Source organism: Protopterus annectens, chromosome 2.part2 (genome assembly GCF_019279795.1).
Source record: "Protopterus annectens isolate FY-2018-M chromosome 2.part2, PAN1.0, whole genome shotgun sequence".
NCBI classification, from domain to species: Eukaryota; Metazoa; Chordata; order Ceratodontiformes; family Protopteridae; genus Protopterus; species Protopterus annectens.
Genome location: NC_056730.1, coordinates 640299456 through 640318556, shown reverse-complemented (window position 1 = coordinate 640318556; position 19101 = coordinate 640299456). Strand labels below are relative to the sequence as shown.

General features: G+C 40.8%; 1 protein-coding gene across 5 annotated transcripts in view; it reads left to right on the top strand.

Moving 5' to 3' along the window:
• DYSF (dysferlin) overlaps positions 1–19101 on the top strand; it is a 3914743-nt gene that overhangs the window by 2820232 nt on the left and 1075410 nt on the right. The gene's annotated exons all lie outside the window — the stretch shown is intronic.

Below are 19101 nucleotides of genomic sequence, written 5' to 3'. Positions count from 1 at the left end.
TTCTCACTTCAAAACTAGAACAGAACCCTGTGGTATGGAGGGGGTAAAGCCCTGACTGTGACCTAAATGACCTGAGTTTGATTAGCAGCTGAGTTGCCTTTTGGAGCACGTGGGAATGGGAGAGAAATAATGCCATCATAAACTCCCCAGAGGTGATCTCTTCTTTGAGTGTAGAGCCTCAGCAGACTCCATCCTGTCAGGCCTACTGCGCATTCATAAGTTCAGTGGAAGCATAAACACTCACTCAAGAGATCTAAATCTCTTTTGCAACATGAATAGAACATCTTGGAAGGACAGACATGTATAACCGGAATGACAATTCTCTGGAACCGTCTTGCTGTCTATGTAAACCAACATACTTCTCTTACAGTATTTAAATGTAATCAAGACAAATGGATGGGTTACTGCAAATTCATCCCTGTTTTACCACCCATATCCCTCATGGATGGGATCAACATGTAAATGTTCTACTTATCTTTAGGTTAGTCATACTTAAAATATAAGGGCTATATATTTTGTGGGAAGCTATGGCTAGGCTTCTGAAAATCCTTTGAGATCAATAGCCTAGTAAATACCTTATATACCTATACACCTATGTACCTATGAATCTGTAAGGCAGTTGCCTGCTCAGATCTTCCAGGAAGAAAGATTATAGGGCTGTGCTAAGGGTGTATTTGATTCCCAAGTCTGATGGTGACATCATGGTAAGGATAACAGAGTCATGCTTTACACATTAGTGGGGGGTATTTCTCTCACAATGCCACTGGAAAGCACCTGGATGACATAGCTCAGCACATCAGTGGAAAGTAGGGCTTGACTATGAAACCTAATCTTGACAACAGTATGACAGCCCTGACCAACAAATAAAACTATTTTCACCAACTTACTACTCTTAACTACCACACTAGCCTGTCTTACCATACCTTACTCACTTACCTCCTTTGAATATCTTTCTCTATCTGAACAAAACCATTACATCCAACAAACTTTACCATCTTCATTCATCTTCTCCCTTAACCACAGTAACATAACCTGTTTCTCTAACTATATACTACCAAAATTTCACAGAGCAACCCACATTATTTACTTCTCTACCAAAAATACTTTTAATAACCTCTATAAACTCCTCAAATCTCTACAATACCCCCAGCAACACCCTCTCCTAGACGGTGATATTCATCCAAACCCTGACCCCTATACTGACTCTACCACTAACCCTACCAATTTAACAGTACCTATAGTTTCTACATTTACTAAACCATCTAACTCCCTTCTGATAGCTCACCTTAACATTAGAAGTATTAACAATAAAATTTCCCACCTGCATGCACTCCTTGATGTACACTCATTTGACATTCTATGTCTTACAGAAACTTGGCTAAAACCATCTACTCTGGACCAGGAAGTTAGCCCTCCTGGCTATAACATCCTCAGAAATGACCGTAAAATCAAAAAAGGTGGAGGTATAGCCATTCTCTGTAAATCTAACCTCCAAATTTCCCCCGTTAATGTGCTTCCATCATTAGACACCAAATCTGAAATCCTAACTACCAAACTCCAAATCAATAACTCCAAATCTATCTAATTTGCATGTATCTACCTCCAGGTAATAATACCAATTCTCTTGAGAACCTGCTCAGTCACCTCTCTACCCAACTAACCCAGGAGACCATTGTACTAGGTGACGTTAACATAGACTGGTCCACTTGCAGTTCTCTAAACCCTACCAACCACATAAACCTCTTTGGATTCTCACAATTAATAACAACTCCTACAAGAATCCACAAACCTAGCAACAAGGAAAGTACTCTGGACTGGATCCTTATTAATAGCCACCCTGAATCTTATACTCCAGGAACCCTTCCCAACGATATCAGCGACCATATGCTTACCTGCATTATTAGACAAAAAGTACTCATAATCTCAAAACCTCCCACTTAAAAAAAATCTTTAATCCAGACAGCTTCCTAACCGAATTGCAAGCATGTGACTGGTCACCACTAACCTATCTAGAACTAGATGAAGCTGTTACCTACTTTAATACTAACTTTCTTCAAATCCTAGACTGCCATGCACCTTATCGCTCCACTAGAATAAGAACCAAATCTGCCCCTTGGCTCTCAAAACAAACTAGGCAAAAAATACTCCTCAGAAATAAAATCTGGGCTAAATGGAGATCTACCAAATGTCCAACAAACCACCTCCACTTTAAACAGCTAAGAAATGCCACCAAGAAGGATATTCTAAGAGACAAAAAAGACTTCTACCTTTGCCTCCAACAAACGAGCCAACAAAATCCACAAAAATTCTGGTGTGGGATAAACAAACTTCTTCAGCCAGGTCACACTACTACTCCAGACCCAACCGGTTTCAACAATAATAACTCCAACCAGATCCCTGATGCCTTTAATAACTACTTTACAGAAGCCATTCAAACCCTGGCCAATTCTTCACCACCCCTCACTGCTTCCCAACCAAATATCTGCAATACTTCATTGCCTACCTTTCAAATACAACTTGCATCTACATCTCTCATCTGTAAGCTACTTCAAAAATTGAAACCTTGCACCCCTTCTGCTGACCGTCTCCTATCTGAATACCTACAAAGAGCCGCAAAAGCCATAGACTATCCCATCTCTATCCTTATTAACAGAACTTTCTCAGAAGGCAAAATCCCTGCTCTATGGAAGATATCCCACATCATCCCTCTACATAAAGGTGGACCTTCTACTGAGCTTTCTAACTTTCGCCCTATTGCTCTACTCTCCCCATTAGCTAAGATAATGGAAAAATGTATTCACAAACAACTACTTAACCACTTACTACAAAATAACCTACTGGCAAACTGCCAACATGGCTTTAGGCCATTCCATAGCACATCAACTGCCCTCTTATCCTTTACCAACTCTGTATATAAAAATCACAACAATAACTCTTTTTCCTCTGCATTATTTATTGACCTGTCAAAAGCCTTTGACATGGTTAACCATAACTTACTTCTAAACAAACTAAAGGCCCATTCTCTTGATCCTCACGCTACACAATGGTTTAGGTCTTATCTGGAAAATAGACAGCGAGCAGTACTCTGGCACAGCAATCTGTCTTCACTACTTCCAGTAAATATTGGAGTACCCCAGGGCTCTATCTTAGGTCCCCCTACTCTTTTCCTTATTTATTAACAACTTACACTTGAACATACCTCAAGCCACTTGCATTCAATAGGACGACTCCACCTTAATCTGTACAGCCAAGAATATAGCCTCTCTCCACTCCTTCACCCAAACTGTTTTTAGAATGTTGAAAACTGGTTTATGCAACACTGCCTCCTCCTAAATTCCCAAAAAAACAAAACTACTGCTTTTTACTCCAACTCATAAATCACATATTCCTTTCTTCTCTATAACCTCTAACAATGGTACCAACATTACCCCAGAGACTACAACCCGCCAACTAGGTGTAACTATTGATAATCGTCTCAACTATGATGAACACATAAACTCCACTATAAAGTCTGTTAACAAAAAACTTGGCACCCTCTATAGAATCAAACCCTTTCTTACCCCGTCTGCAAGGAAAACAATTGCCCAGACCCACCTCATTTCCACCCTTTTATATGCCTCTGTTATATATACTAACCTATCCAAAAACAACCTCTCTAAACTCTCCACCTGTTATAATAGCATAGCTAGATTCATCACAAGTTCCCCCTTTAAAACTCACCACTGCCTTAACCTCAAATAACTTGGATGGCTAGAATTGCAAAACCATATACTCTGTCAACAATTACTTATTACACAAAAGATCCTATACCACCCTAACAACACCCCTATCCTCACTAATCTAATTACACCATATACAAATCTAGCTACACTACGCTCTGCGAACAAGCTTCTAGTTTCCTCAAATAAAGCTAACAACAAAGCCGGGGATTCACTTTTCGCAAACACTGCAGGAAAATTCTGGAATCGGCTTCCTTCAGAATTATCTACCCTTGCTTCTACTTCTCTTTTTAAAAAAACATCTTAAAGAACATCTGAAAGCTCATTGGCTTTGTCCATGCACTAACCCAGACTGATATATTTTTCACTTTCTATTCCTACCCCTATCCCTACTCCTGTAACCTTTGCCTCCAAATCTAGTTACTACTCTTTCTCTGGAATATGAGAATAATATATATGTTCTTTTCCCTTAACTAAGACTTGCTCATACCTTCTAGTGTGTTTTGTAGAATTGTTTAGTATAATTTTTACTAAAATTGTTTAGTTTGCAAATGTATTATTATAACTGTTCTCTAGACCAATGCTGCCTCTGTATTGTGATTCTTTATGTTTCTATGCATTGTTAACTTTGTCACTGTTCTTGTTTGGAGCTTTTCTTCCCGGGCCTCTACTGAAAGTGTACATATCCAGTTAGACCAGCCCGGTCAACAAATGTAAAATAAATAAGTAAATAAATCTTTTCACTCTTCTCCCAACTGGAGGGTGGTTTCCTGAATAAGCAGTTATGAGGTCTTTTCACCTAGAAGGATGGACCCACCTAGCAAGACCTTATGCTAAGCTACTCCCATGGTGACAAGGAAGAAGAAGAAGCTATGGAGGAATCTAGATGACTTGAAGTCAGAAATATGCTTGCCAAGAAGAAACCGAAGAAACAAGGAGGGCATGATGTTGCTACATAATATGCCAGGGAGATGAGGGAGGATTTTGAACAGATAAGATGGACGGGAAAGGAAAAACATTTAGAGTATGGGCTACTAACTATTCCTTGGATTTTCAAAGATGACTTCTGTACAGAGAAGGTTCTGAAGTCATGGAATGAACTATTAGAATGTGTGATTGAGAGGCAAATCCAAAAATGCTTTCAAGATGGCATGGGACAGGTGGAAAAAGGTTAAGGAGAAATGTGGGAATGGACAGGAGATATAATTTTAAGGTACTTAAAATGACAGAATGTACAGGTTTATTGTTCCCTGCCATCCAGTCAATGTAATGCAGTTCATTAATAATCTGTCACAAAGTGAAACCGGAGTTGCAACAACACTCGGGTGAGAAATTTGTGTCATCAGGTAACCTGAAAGTACTACCGAGTATCATTTTATTATTTCTTGGTGGAGCCATATATAACCAAAATGTCAGATAATTAAGTGTTCAGTGTCAGTAGTTAGGGTGGGGTGAAGGGGACAGCTGCTCCAAGCACAATGTGGTAGGGGGTGTGATCTGCAACCCCCCCCCTTTTTTTTTTTTTTGTAGTTGTCATGTAGAGAGCATCAGGGTTGGGGCAGGCTTCAGGACCTGATGCTCCTCTAGTGCTGAGAAGTGCCACAACAAAGGGACTTTTTTTTTAACTCACATAGAGGGTATGGAGAGGGTGCACAAGAGCCCGTTATGGCTCTGTTCATTGTTATAGTATCATGATAATGCTGAGTCTGTCTGCTTACCTGTTGTTCAACAGCATGTCTAACGGATTTTACATCCCACCTGTAAGAGAAGCTTGATTCTATGTACTGTAACCCATTTGTGATGAACAAATCACAGGGAGGTTTGCATCGCAGTTACATGCCAGATCAGGGTCATACTAGGTTACAAGGCTGATGGATGAATGCCTTTAGCCTGTGACTGTTCATTTGGTGTCTGGTGCACATTCGTTAGTGTTATTTTTTTATATATATATATAAGCAGTAATATATACATCTGTATTTGCTTTCATATTTTAGAAGATTACCTGTCATAAAGTTAGTAAAGTTTAAATATCTAAGTTTTGCATGTGCTAATATCTTATTTTTTAATACTGAAATAAGGATTTTATGAATAGTCTTCAAAGTTTTTTTTTTTTTTTGGTTATACCAAGAAAAATAGAGGTATGGAAAGTTTCCATCTTGTTTGAATAACAGCTGTTTGGGGAATTGTTAGATGAGTGAACAGTGACACAGGAATCCACAAAACACAGATGGTGGAATTCAGAAGTCAGGTTGACGAAAGCAGATTACTTGTATTATCAGGCATTTCCATTTCACAGAAATGATCTCAGAGCTGGTATCATTAAATAGTGAGTGTGAGGGAGCATGCTACTTGTCCCACCCCCAAATAAAAGTATGGTAAGGGAGTGGTCTTCCCCCCAAAAAAATTTATTGTGGGTTTTTGTAAAAATCTGCTTTCACTGTTCCACTTTTCATATTGTGTGCAACAGTCTGTTGTTTTCTTAACTGCCCATTAACCTAGTATTACCAAGAGACTGAAAGACATCACATTGTCTGAAATAATTAGGATTCATTCAGTGTTAGAAGGAGGATGCTGTGTTGAATGCAGTTGCCCAGAACTGTCCAGATTTTCACAAAATGTCCAGATTTTTTGCCTCATAATTTTGATATCCTCATAATGTTTATGGCTTTCTGGCAAGCATGGAAGAATGAAGTCGTTAAGTAATGACATAGATTTGAGTTTCAGACTTAATATCCTTATAATACTAACACAAAATCTGTTGGTCTAGAACAGGGGTGTCCAAACTTTTTTCACCAAGGGCCACATGCGGTAAAATACACAAACAGCCGGGCCACTCACTCGAGGTGAAGTATATTATATTATATTGCCTCACCTGGTTTATTTTTTAAGACAAGTAAACTAAATTAATCAGCCTACAACACTGCTTTTCATGAATAGGATATTTCAAGCTAGTTATGCAAATAAGTTTGGATTGTTAACAGATCAACTAATAGTTGTTTTAAAAATGATATCAACATAAAATGATTTATTAGTAATAGGGCTTAATAATAACACATGGAACGTTTGATATCAACATAAAATGATTTATTAGTAATAGGGCTTAATAATAACACATGGAACGTGTAATATATTTTGAACTCGGGAACACAGTTGCGCTCGGTGGGAACAATGAAGTTGCGCTTTGGCCTGCAGGATTGCTGGCAGGTCCGGAATCAGTTCTGTGGTTGAGATGCGAAGGACGTCACAGAGATGGTCGTTGGTAATTTTGGTTCTCAATCTGCTTTTGTTCAGCGTCATCAGAGAAAATGTTTGTTCACATATGTATGTTGAGCCAAACAGACTCATCATTCTTTTTGCGTGGCGTCTCATCAGAGGAAACTTGGCTTCTTCCAAGCTCCGGCAGAAGTCAGATAAGGAGAGAAGCTGATGTTGATTCTTCAGAGAATCATCACACTGCATTTCTATAAGTTCTAATTGCAGACTCTCTTCCACTTCTTCTGCATTTATCATGAAGGGAGTCGCAAACAGCTTGATATCATTCTCAATAGTAGAAAAATCTTGGAAGTGCTGAGAAAATTCTGTCAGGAGGGATGTGATCACAGACACATATTTCCCCTTTTTACCAGAGAGATCGACCTTTGGAAATGCAGATCTGATTTCGGACAGTGTGGGGAAGTGTGCGACATTGAAGGTGTGCAACTGTGCCTCAAACAGTCGGAGCTTCACACAGAATGCTTTCATGTGTGCGTGAAGCTGTGGTACAAGTTGGTCTTTACCTTGTAGGTTTTTGTTGAGTGTGTTGAGGTGTTCAGTGAGATCAACTAAAAATGCCAGGTCTGCCAACCATAGAGGGTCACTCAGCTCATGAAGAGGTCGGTCCTTTTCTGTCAAAAACTGGTCGATCTCTGATCTCAGAGAATAAAACCGCCTAAACACGGAGCCACGACTTAGCCAGCGCACTTCTGAATGGTAGAGCAGATCCCCATATTCAGCATCAATGTCAGTTAAGAAAGCTTGAAATTCTCTGTGGTAGAGTGCTCGTACTCGAATTATGTTTACTGTTTTCACAACAGTGTTCATCACATCATTAAGCTGTACTGTCTTGGCACAGAGTGCTTCTTGGTGGATGATACAGTGCATTTTAATTGCCTCACCTCCGCTATCCTGCACCTTGGCACACACCATAGAGGCCATTCCTTTGCGCTGGCCTGTCATAGCTGGAGCTCCATCCGTTGTAACTCCACACAACTTGTCCCATTTAAGTCCTATCTTGTCAATTGCATTTGACACAGCTTCAAAAATGTCTTTACCTGTTGTTGTGGTGTTTAGACTGGTGAGATCAAGCAGCTCCTCCGTAATGCAAAAGTTATTGTCAACACCCCGCAAAAAATTAGTAACTGTGCGGTATCTGTGGCGTCTGTGCTCTCATCACATGCAATGGAGTAGAAATCAAAAGCACATGTTTTGTCTGCCAGTTGATGTTTTATGTTGGCTGACAAGTCTTCGATTCACCGCACAACTGTGTTCCTTGATAGGCTAACACTGTCGAATTCTTGACTTTTTTCTGGGCACATTATTCCTGCAACTTTAGTGAGCCACTGTTTTATAAATTCACCATCTGAAAAAGCCTTCCCATGCTGGGCAATGAGTTGAGCCACCTCATAGCTGGCTGTTGTGGCATTTTCTTGAGTTTTTTTGGCACGGGAAAAATACTTTTGCTGAGCTAGCAAACTAGCTGTCATCTGCTTAACCTTTTGTTCTCGTTCCACACCAGTGTAGGACATGTAGGTCTGATGTTTGGTTTCGTAGTGTCGTCTTACATTGTACTCCTTCAACACTGCGACACTCTCATTACAAATCAAACACACACATTTCCCCCTGACTTCCATAAAGAAGTATTAATTTTCCCACCTTGTCTGAAATTTTCTACACTCACTTGCTATCTTGCGTTTCTTTGGTGTTGTCATTTTCAGTGGGCTGTGGCAAAATTTTTCTTTCCTTAATTTAGTTTTGTACAGGTACTGCCTTGATCAACTCAGTAGCTCCACCACTAGAGTTAAAACCAAGAAATCAACTAGTAAGCAAACACAAAGCACTGTATCAAGGAGAAACCGCGTTTTTCATCTATGGATCCATCTTATCTTGATTCATTTTGTATGTAATTTTGGCTTTTGTCCACTAGAGGGGAGTGTTTACTGTTTCCTCTTGAAGAGCATGTAAGGAAGACTGGAAACCATAAAATGGCTTTACAGTTGAGTAGAAAGAAAAAAAGAAATGGGACGGATTTTTGTTTGGCTCATTTTGTGCTATTTAAAGTTAAACCTTGGTCATTGGATGCTAGGAGTTATGGTTGCAGAAGTAATCACACAAATGGGAAACATAATGAACTCAGAGCATGCGGAGCAGGTTAAATTTTCAGTGCCCTTTTAAATTATTGTAAACAGTTTAAAGTAGTTTTTTTTTACTTGAAATGTTTACATTAATAATGTGACTTGAAAGGGACCAAGTTAAATATGCTTCTTCAGAAGGGAATTGGCACTGTATGCTGCTGAAGACTTACGAATGAAGCAATTTTTTTGCAGCATTTTGGCACTTGACTGCTGAGGGACTCCGGTCATGTAAATGGAAATTATTATTGTGCAGAGCAGTATAATGTGAATATAGTAATTCAGTTATGATTGTTGTGTACTACAATAAGTTTTAAACATGCATAGTTTTGTGACGAAACTCCGCATGTTTAAAACTTATTGTAGTACACAACAATCATAACTGAATGCTAGTATAATGTTATAATGTTGGCGATCGCCAACATTATAACATTATACTAGCATTCAGTTATGATTGTTGTGTACTACAATAAGTTTTAAACATGCGGAGTTTCGTCAAGCAAGCATTTCATGTGAAATGGATTAACTGTATTTCCGGTGCTTGATTTCTGATGTCCTTCAAGGATGCATCTGCAGTCATAACAAATGGGTTGTCCTGTCGTCAGGCAGCCCTTCGGTCGGCCGGATTCCAAAGTCTGGGTCCGGCTTCGGCTGATGTCGCACTTCACCCGACGTCATCTCTGCTGGTCTTCGGGTATAAAGGCATCAGCCGACGCCATTTTCCTCAGTCTTTCTTGCCGCGTGGCGCCGAAGCAGAAGCTGTTCGCAAGTGCCGGTCGGTCAGATCCAGAGATTACTACTACCGAATACTACTTCGAAGACTTCTAAAAAGCTAAGTACCCCGTTGGGGACTCTTTCTTGCCTCAGCCGATGTCAGAAAAAGTAAATAACTGTTTAACTTGTGGGAAACAAATACCTCATAAAGATTTCCACTCTTACTGCCTACCTTGTTTAGGCCCAGACCACGGCGTAGCAGCCTGTTTAGCCTGTGCTTCCTTCAACCGACGAACGCTTAGGCGTCGGTCGGAGTTTGCTGAACAGTTTTCGGCTCAGATTTTGCGTACATTATGCCGTCGGATCCACCGACTACCCAAATTGTTAAAAACGCAAAGAAAAGACCGACACTCGCGGTCCGCGGTTTCGGCGAAACCACGGTTAAGCAAGCGAGTGTCTCGGTTTCGGCGAAACCGAGAAAACGGGTCAATCTTCAGCGAATCCATGACTACTACTGAGGCTCCTGCTACCTTAGTTGAATCGGCCTCTGAAGTTTTGCCTACTACTGTGGTTCCTAGTGAATTATCAGACACCATCCCTTTGGATGTCTCTACCCCAGCACGTGGTGCTGCTAGGCCTCCTGCAGCCATGTCTATAAAGGCCTTTGCCAGGGCTAAAGCAGCCAAAACTGTTAAATCAGTGCCTGTTAAGACCCCCTCACATAGGCCCACTTCTAGTTCACAAATGCTTACTCTGGCAGAGGATTTAATCACCTTAATTAGGGGATCCCAATCTCACCCAGACAGGGCCTCTCAGCCTCCAGAAAAGAGACCTAGAGCAGAGCCCCCGAGCCAGTGTCCTCTGATGATTCTTGGATGACTCAGACATTACAGATCAGCCAGAGGCTCCTTTTCTACTTATGAAGATTCCGATGCTGAAGAATCCATTCCATCTGCCTCTCCACCAGAGGAATTTTCCTTTGGGGAAACCTTACATGCCATGAGAGAACAATTCCAATGGCAGGGACAAGATTTCTCAGATTCAAGAAAAAGGCTTAGGACCTTTCTGCACTTACCACAACATAGGCCCTTAGCTATACCTCCAGTTCTGCCTGTTGTGGATGATGCATTTAATGATGTTTGCACTGCTCCTGATACTTTACCTCCAGCCCCTGCCAAACCAGATAGATTTTACAGGGTGCCAGACACTCATCACCACCTATTCAAGGCCCCACTTGCAGATCCTGAGACTATATCCCAGGGGCCTAAGGCAGTAGCTTCGACCTCAGCAAAAAACCCTCTCCCTTCTGAAAGGGAATCCAGGTCCTTAGAGAGATGGGGGAAAAAGTTTACACCTCTGCTACTCTCTCAGCTAGAGCTTTAAACTGTCAGTTTCACATGATCCAATATCAAGAGTTTATGCATGATCAGTTAACTAAGAAGCTGTCCTCTGATGACTCGTTAGATAAGAAATATGTTTTAGAAATGGTGAATAACATCCAGCAGGTTAGTAACCATTCTTTAAAATGTGGCTATGATGCACTGGAGGCTTCATTTAGATCAGCCATGACTGGCACAGTGATAAGAAGGCATGCATGGTTGAAGGAACAGGTTTTGCCGGATCATGTTAAAGCAAAGCTGTTAGATGCTCCTATGGATAAGGCCAGTCTATTTGGTACACCTGCTCAGCAAGTAATGAAGAAAATGGAAGAGAAGGCAAAATCTGTACAAACAGTTAAGGATTTCTTACAGGTTCAGCCCCCAAGGTTTAGCAGGAACTGGCCTGCCAAAAATTGGTCCTTTCCAGACTCCTCAAAATCTCAAAGAGGCAGGAATAGACGCTCTAGAGGCAGAAATCAATCCAGAGGAGGTGCCTATAGAGGACGCCAGTGGCAAGGCAATAACCAGAGAGGCACAGACACAACCACTGCCACTGCAACAGGACAATCACAGTGACTTGACCCTGACACCGCCTACCAGGGAGCAAATAGCAGCACCTTTAGGCGGAAAGTTAGCCTTATTTTCGAAAAATTGGCACTATATCACAAAAGACAAGTGGATTTTGCAAACCATAGACCAAGGCTACAGGTTCCACTTCCACACCTTACCAGTAAAAAGAGGAATGCCAAACCTACCTCCAAATCAAAAAACAGAAGCTCTAAAGCAGATAGCTCAATTAACAAAGATGAGAGCTGTGGAAAGAGTACCAATAACACAACAGGGCAAAGGATTCTACTCCAGACTCTTCCTAGTACCAAGAAAAGAGAAAAGTTGGAGACCTATTCTCGACCTGTCTGTCTTAAACACATACATCATTGTACCAAAATTCAAAATGCTGACCCTACAGCAACTTCTTCCCATGCTGGGCAAGGAGTGTTGGCTGGTAACGCTAGATCTCAAGGAGGCATACCTGCACGTCCCCATACGACCAAATTGCAGAAGATACCTCAGATTTCTTGCAGGATCAGAGCATTATCAATTCTCAGCATTGCCCTTTGGCTTATCTACTGCACCCAGAGTATTCACAAAATGCCTGGCATCAGTAATCGCTCATTGCAGGCTACAGGGAATCCAAATTTATCCATACCTGGACGACTGCCTGTTACAAGCGGACAACAAAAGCAAGCTGACAACAGATTTACAAAGAGTCATTTGCTTACTACAAGCCCTGGGATACACAGTCAATTTAAAAAAGTCAAGACTGATACCATCCCAGACAAGAACATTCTTGGGTGCGGAATTGGACACAGTAAAACAAATGGCATTCCTAACTGCAGAAAAACAAGCACAACTCCCTCTTTACTTCTTGGCATTAACAAAGCAGCACAAACTAACAGCAAGAAAAGTACTGCAGGCCTTGGGCTTCATGGCATCATGCATAATCTTGGTCCCCCATGCCAGACTGCATATGAGAAAACTACAGTGGTACCTAAAGAATTTATGGTCTCAACACAGGCACAGCTTAGAAACCGAAATCCCACTAATCCCATGCCTGAAACAAGAGTTCCTATGTTGGGCTCAAGCATGCCAGTCAAACCCAGGCTTGCCCTTCCACAACTTTCAAGCAAACCAACCCATCACAACGGACGCCTCAGACCTAGGCTGGGGGGCGCACATGTTGGACAAGTGCATACAAGGATTGTGGACTCCAGACCAGCTGCACCTGCACATAAACCAAAAAGAAATGCTGGCAGTAAAACTAGCAATCCAGAAATTCAAACCATTCCTCAAAGAAGGCCATTTAATGATAAGGACAGACAACACCACAGTCATGTGGTACATCAACAAACAGGGAGGCACTCATTCATACCCCCTATGCAGAATGACTCTGGACCTTTGGAATATGGCTCTGAGCTACAACATCCAGTTACAGGCAATATTTGTGCTGGGAAAAGAAAACACCCTAGCAGACATGTTAAGCAGAACCACCTCGGATGCTCACGAATGGATGCTACACCCGGACATCTTCAAGGCCATCACAAAGAAATGGGGAATGCCACAAATAGACCTATTCGCATCCCCACTCAATCACCAGCTCAAAAAATTCTGCACAAGGACATGCCACCCACTAGCATGGAAGGTGGACTCTCTATCCTTCAGTTGGAAAGGCCTGACAGCATATGCATTTTCACCTCTTCCTTTGATGCACAAGGTACTACTGAAAATCAAAGAGGAACGTCCAAGGATAATTCTGATAGCTCGAATTGGCCAAGACAACACTGGTATCCTTTGCTGAGGAGCATGTCTCAGGGGAGAATGTGGCCAATACCTCTGATGCCTTTGATGTTAACTCAGAACAACTACAACATCATGCACCCAAACCTAAAAACCTTGCAACTGACTGCCTGGAACATCACATAACAGCAACTAACCCAGACTTATCCCAAAGGGTTAAAGACATTATCCTTGAAGCCCGCAGACCTTCAACAAGAAGGAACTATGCAGGAAAATGGAAAAGGTTTGTCATTTGGAGTACTGAAAGAGGAAAAGATGTCTCGAACATAGATATTGCTAACATCCTGGAGTACTTGGCAGAGCTTCTACATACGGGCCTGTCCTATTCCTCCATCAAGATACATGCATCAGCTATTTCCGCAGAATACAGCTTCGATCCACCTGTCTTTTCACATCCTCTACTCAGGCAATTCCTCAGAGGGATCAAGAATGTAAAACCTCCAAGGAAACCACCATTACCAGCATGGGACTTGAACTTTGTGCTAGAAAAATTGACACTCCCTCCATTTGAACCAGCAGCAACAGCAGATCTTCAACACCTATCATGGAAAACTGCTTTCCTACTGGCAATTACTTCAGCAAGGAGGGTTTCGGAACTACAGGCCTTAATGGCAGTACAACCCTTCCTAATCTTCCATCAAGATAGAGTGTCCATGAGAACTAATCCTACATTTATGCCTAAGGTGGTATCCAGAGTGTCTTTAAACCAGGCAATCCACCTACCTACCTTCTTTCCCAATCCACAGAACAGGGGGGAAAGGCTGCTGCATACCTTGGATGTACATAGACAGTTACGCTACTACCTGGACAGAACCAAAAGTAACAGAAAAACTGACCAGCTTTTAGTAGCCTATGCAACAGGAAGGGAAGGAAAAGCAATTTCCAAACAGACAATCTCCAAATGGATAGGAAATTGCATAAGATTCTGTTACTCCTACCATGGAAAACCAGTTCCACAGAACATAAGACCTCATTCTACAAGGGCTACAGCCACTACCACAGCTTTCTTACGAGGAGTGGCAACCAAGGACATTATTGAGGCAGCTACTTGGACCTCCGTGCATACATTTGCCAAGCATTATAATTTACCTCTATAATCTAGATCCCAAGCAGGGTTTGCCACTGCTGTATTGCAAGGGATCCTAACTACACCATAATTCTTCTTCCTCCTCCCCTAGTTTGGCTATGGTATTCTACCCATTTGTTATGACTGCAGATGCATCCTTGAAGGACATAGTACAGTTTTGTACCTACCATAAATGTAGATGTCCGAACAGGATAGCATCTGCAGTCAGGATTACCCACCCTCCTTCCCCTCTGTGGTACTCCTAGGGTATTTACCCTCCTAATAGCTAGCTGGGGGGGGAGTCTCTTATGGTGTATTTGTTTGTATATATGTACATACATGCTTATTTTTGTGTTTGCCTTCTACTATTTTGGAAACATTGGCATTTATCCAAAATTTAGCTTTCCTAGAGGGCAACTGGCATCTGGGGTAAGAAACACTGAGGACAATGGCGTCGGCTGATGCCTTTATACCCGAAGACCAGCAGAGATGACGTCGGGTGAAGTGCGACATCAGCCGAAGCCGGACCCAGACTTTGGAATCCGGCCGACCGAAGGGCTGCCTGACGACAGGACAACCCATTTGTTATGACTGCAGATGCTATCCTGTTCGGACATCTACATTTATGGTAGGTACAAAACTGTACTTTACCTATGTGCGGGCCATATTTGGTAGATTTTTGGAATTTGCTGCGGGCCAATTAAAAATGGATCGCGGGCCGCAGTTGGCCCGCGGGCCGTAGTTTGGACACCCCTAGTCTAGAAGTAACAACATTATCTAAAACCTGTCTTTGATTTTGGGCATTTGTCCCCCTATTTTTTTTTGGCTTTGTCCAGATTTTTTGTGCTTATAAGTGGAGAGCTGTGGGCTGGAACACAGAAAACAGGCAAACTTGTGAGACTACATTTCCAGACTGTATTGTGATCCACAATTCTTACAGTGTTCAGTTTTCAGTCTGTGAGCCTACCATGAGCTAAACTGTTAGCCTTTTATCCTGTCCAAGAGATAACTTCATATACTGCAGTACATCTAGGGTTGCTACCTTTGCAAGGGGCAAAACCCTGACAAAATCTCACCTTTCACCATACCCACTGCCACAATTTATATAGGTAAATCTGCATTGATTCTCTGTTCAAAGTTGTTAATCATGTTGGCAACAGTTTTAAAAAAACACTAAATAATGTTGTAAATGCAGCAGATAACCAAATATATAAACATGTTGCACACGTTAAAAGATATTTGTAATATTTTTTGGCAACTGCTATGTTTGTTGAAACTATTACACTAGATAAGCACGGGGCCTAGGAGGTCTAAAAAGGGCATGACTAATATTTGTACACTGTTTCCTGTAATATGTACTATAAAATTATTCTTGACTCAAGTTTTATTCATATCTACAATATTATTTTTACCAAAGATAAAAATATGTAATTTAACCACAGAGAACATAAAGTTTAAGTGGAGAAAAGCTCCATTGTTTCACTTTTATAAAAATGAATGAAAGGTAAGCTTAAGTGCTTATTCTAAGACGCACTGTGAAAGTGATTCATCTGATTAGAGTAATTGCCTGTAAATGGTCACATTTCACATTGTCCAGGATGCCAGGTAAAACACAAGAGAATGATATTCTGACAAAATAATTTAAATTTAAATAGAAAGTGTAAGTGAAACATAGTAAATATCTGAGGAAATATACTTAAGAAATATGTTAAATCTCAAGGTGATTCAAAAATAGAATAAAATAAGTGACAGGTACTCACCAAAACTTAATTTCCTGACCAAGACCCCGATTTCCAGATTTCCTGATGGAGACCTTTATTTCCTGACTGGAAAATTTTCTGTCAGGCGGCAACCCTACGTGTAGCCATTCTTTAGGAAATGATTATCCAGTGAAATGCTATCATTATTGTGTTTGTTAACCAGGTAATCCTACAAGACATATGTGACTTTATTTTAGAGATTACCTGGGAGCACTTCCTGGGTGACTTGTTCAATGTCAGACAGTAGGCAAATGGGGACTGTAGGAATCAAACCCAGGACTATATGAGTTAGCTTATTACTACTCCCTAGACTTTATCTTTTACCCTAAACTGCCAAAAAGCTTATGATGCAGTGACACATAGATGACATTTATGAAATGCGACACAGAATTTTAAGAAGCAGCCTACTTGTGGTGTGTATTTGAACAGCCATTTGAAAGAAAATAAAATCAGAAACTCAGTTTAAATGCACTACAGCAACTTTATTTAGCTGAGGGGGTTAATATTATGACCTGCTAACAGGTCTTTTCTTGCACGTACTCTTGTATTTGATTTTCTTAGTTTCTGTTTGCAAGCTGTGTGACTTCAAGCAAGTCAGTTAATCTAACAGTGTTCCAGGGGTACCCCCTGAAAAGAAACAATAATGTCCCATGGACTTTCCCAGTTACAAAAAAAAAACAACTACATTAGAAAAGGTAAGGTGTAGGTCTGTAGTTTATTGAGAATATTTATGTCTGCTGAGTATTAGTGAGAGAAGTTCCACATTGAGAAGGCTTGGTGGGAGGAGAAAGTGAATGATTTTGTTTCTACTATTGAAAAACATGGCAAAATTAATGTTTTCTTTATTTCTTCCACTAAACACCTTGTAGATAGCCACCACTTTTCTAAAGCCAGCAATGAATACTAGTGATGGAGACAGCAGTTAGTAATGGAGAGAAATTAGTTTTTGGATTGGCTTGGGGATAGTGTTTTGGATTTTCTTTATTACACAGAATCGAAACAGATGTCCATCAGTGTGCACATGGTGGAAGAACCAGGCCCTCAGCTATCCCCAGATAGTGGACAACAAACACTGAAGGTTGGGATAAGGATGTCTTATCCTCAGTGATTATCTTGTCCCAGGAAAAAGGAAGGGATCATAGGTTCATAGCCACACAGGTGATTACTAGACCAATGATAATACAGGGCCTTTTTAAGCCTAACCATGATTACACTTGTACTGGACACGGTTTGATACCTTAGGTTTTATAGGGAGTACATATAGCTTGCGTTTGCGTGGTCACAAATTTACAAGCTTTATCTTTCTAATGCAGACATGGGTGCTAGACCAGGGTTACATTTTTGATTCCTCATCCACTGGTCCAAGTTATGCTTGAGAAAGTGCAGCGAAGAACTCTGCTTCATATGGATGGGAAGCATGATCCAGAAAAGGGGTAATCTCTGAGACACACAGTTCTACCTTCAGCATGTATTACTTATGTTACAGATGAGGTTTAGATCCCTGGATTGGGTATTTCTGATGCTATTTGTTTTGCATATATGCGACATGTTCATCAGAGGTGGATTAGAGGATGCTTTGTATTCCAGGCATAGATCTCTTCTCAGCAGTCTATAGGAGACTTGAGTGTAGGGATAGGGCTTTGAGGTGGTCCACATAGGACATGTTTTCTACATCATGTTTTCTTTTTGTGAGGAACCTTTGTAGATGCTCAAGTTGTTGCTTCTGCCTTGTGAGGTACATACCAAAGTGGGCATTGTCCTTAATGATTGGGCAAATGTGAGCTAAGTACGATGGAACAGTGACATCTTTGGATTTAGATGCCATGCTCGTGCTTATAAGCTGTGTAACATAGAATGATTTCTTTAATACAGTAGACACGTGATGGTAAAAGACCAGGCCACTGTCCACATGTTTTCATAAGTCCCTGACCGCAGGGTCTGCTCTCTGCAGTATATTATCATTGTTGTAATTTCCAGGGGTGGCCGTCTTACCAAAGGTACTATTATAAATTTCTTGGCACTGCATTTTAGGCCATGACTGGCATCAGTTATTAGTTTGTGTCAGGTCTTCAAAGTGAACCCACCAGTACTTTACATACTGCCATGATGCAGATTTGAATCTAGATTGCTGCGGCCACAAGACAGACACTAACCTCTATACAATCACAGCAAGCTACCTGGAAAGGAGCTGTTTGTTCGAGAATTACAGAGGGGTAAAGGAAAGTGTGAATTATTTTGTTTACTTAGAATATGTTTTCTGTGTTTCAGGTGTAAGATGCAGTAGAACCATAGAGAGGGTAAGACAACATAAACTGAGGAAGGCTAAGGAGCATTGTTGTTCTTTAGCTTTACATAGTTGCCTACATCATAGTAAGAGCATTTAATGGTATATGTTTAGATGTGTATGTTCTTTTTTCACACTCATTTTGTTATAAGATACATAGTGGTGGTTGCAGATAATGGTGAGCATGAAGGTATGTTGTCAGTTGTCTGTCATGTGATCTGCTTGTAATAAATTTGAAACTTTTTGTCTTGAACAAATTGTCCAAATTGTATTTTTTGGATAATTTAGTTGGAATCCCATTACTTTTTGTACATCTTAACTCAAATCTCAGATACATATTTGTAAGTAATGCTTTTCTACTGAATATAGAGCTTAGTATCACTATGGAAGGTGCTAAATATTTTCTTTGTGTTCTTTTTCATATATTATTGCTAAAC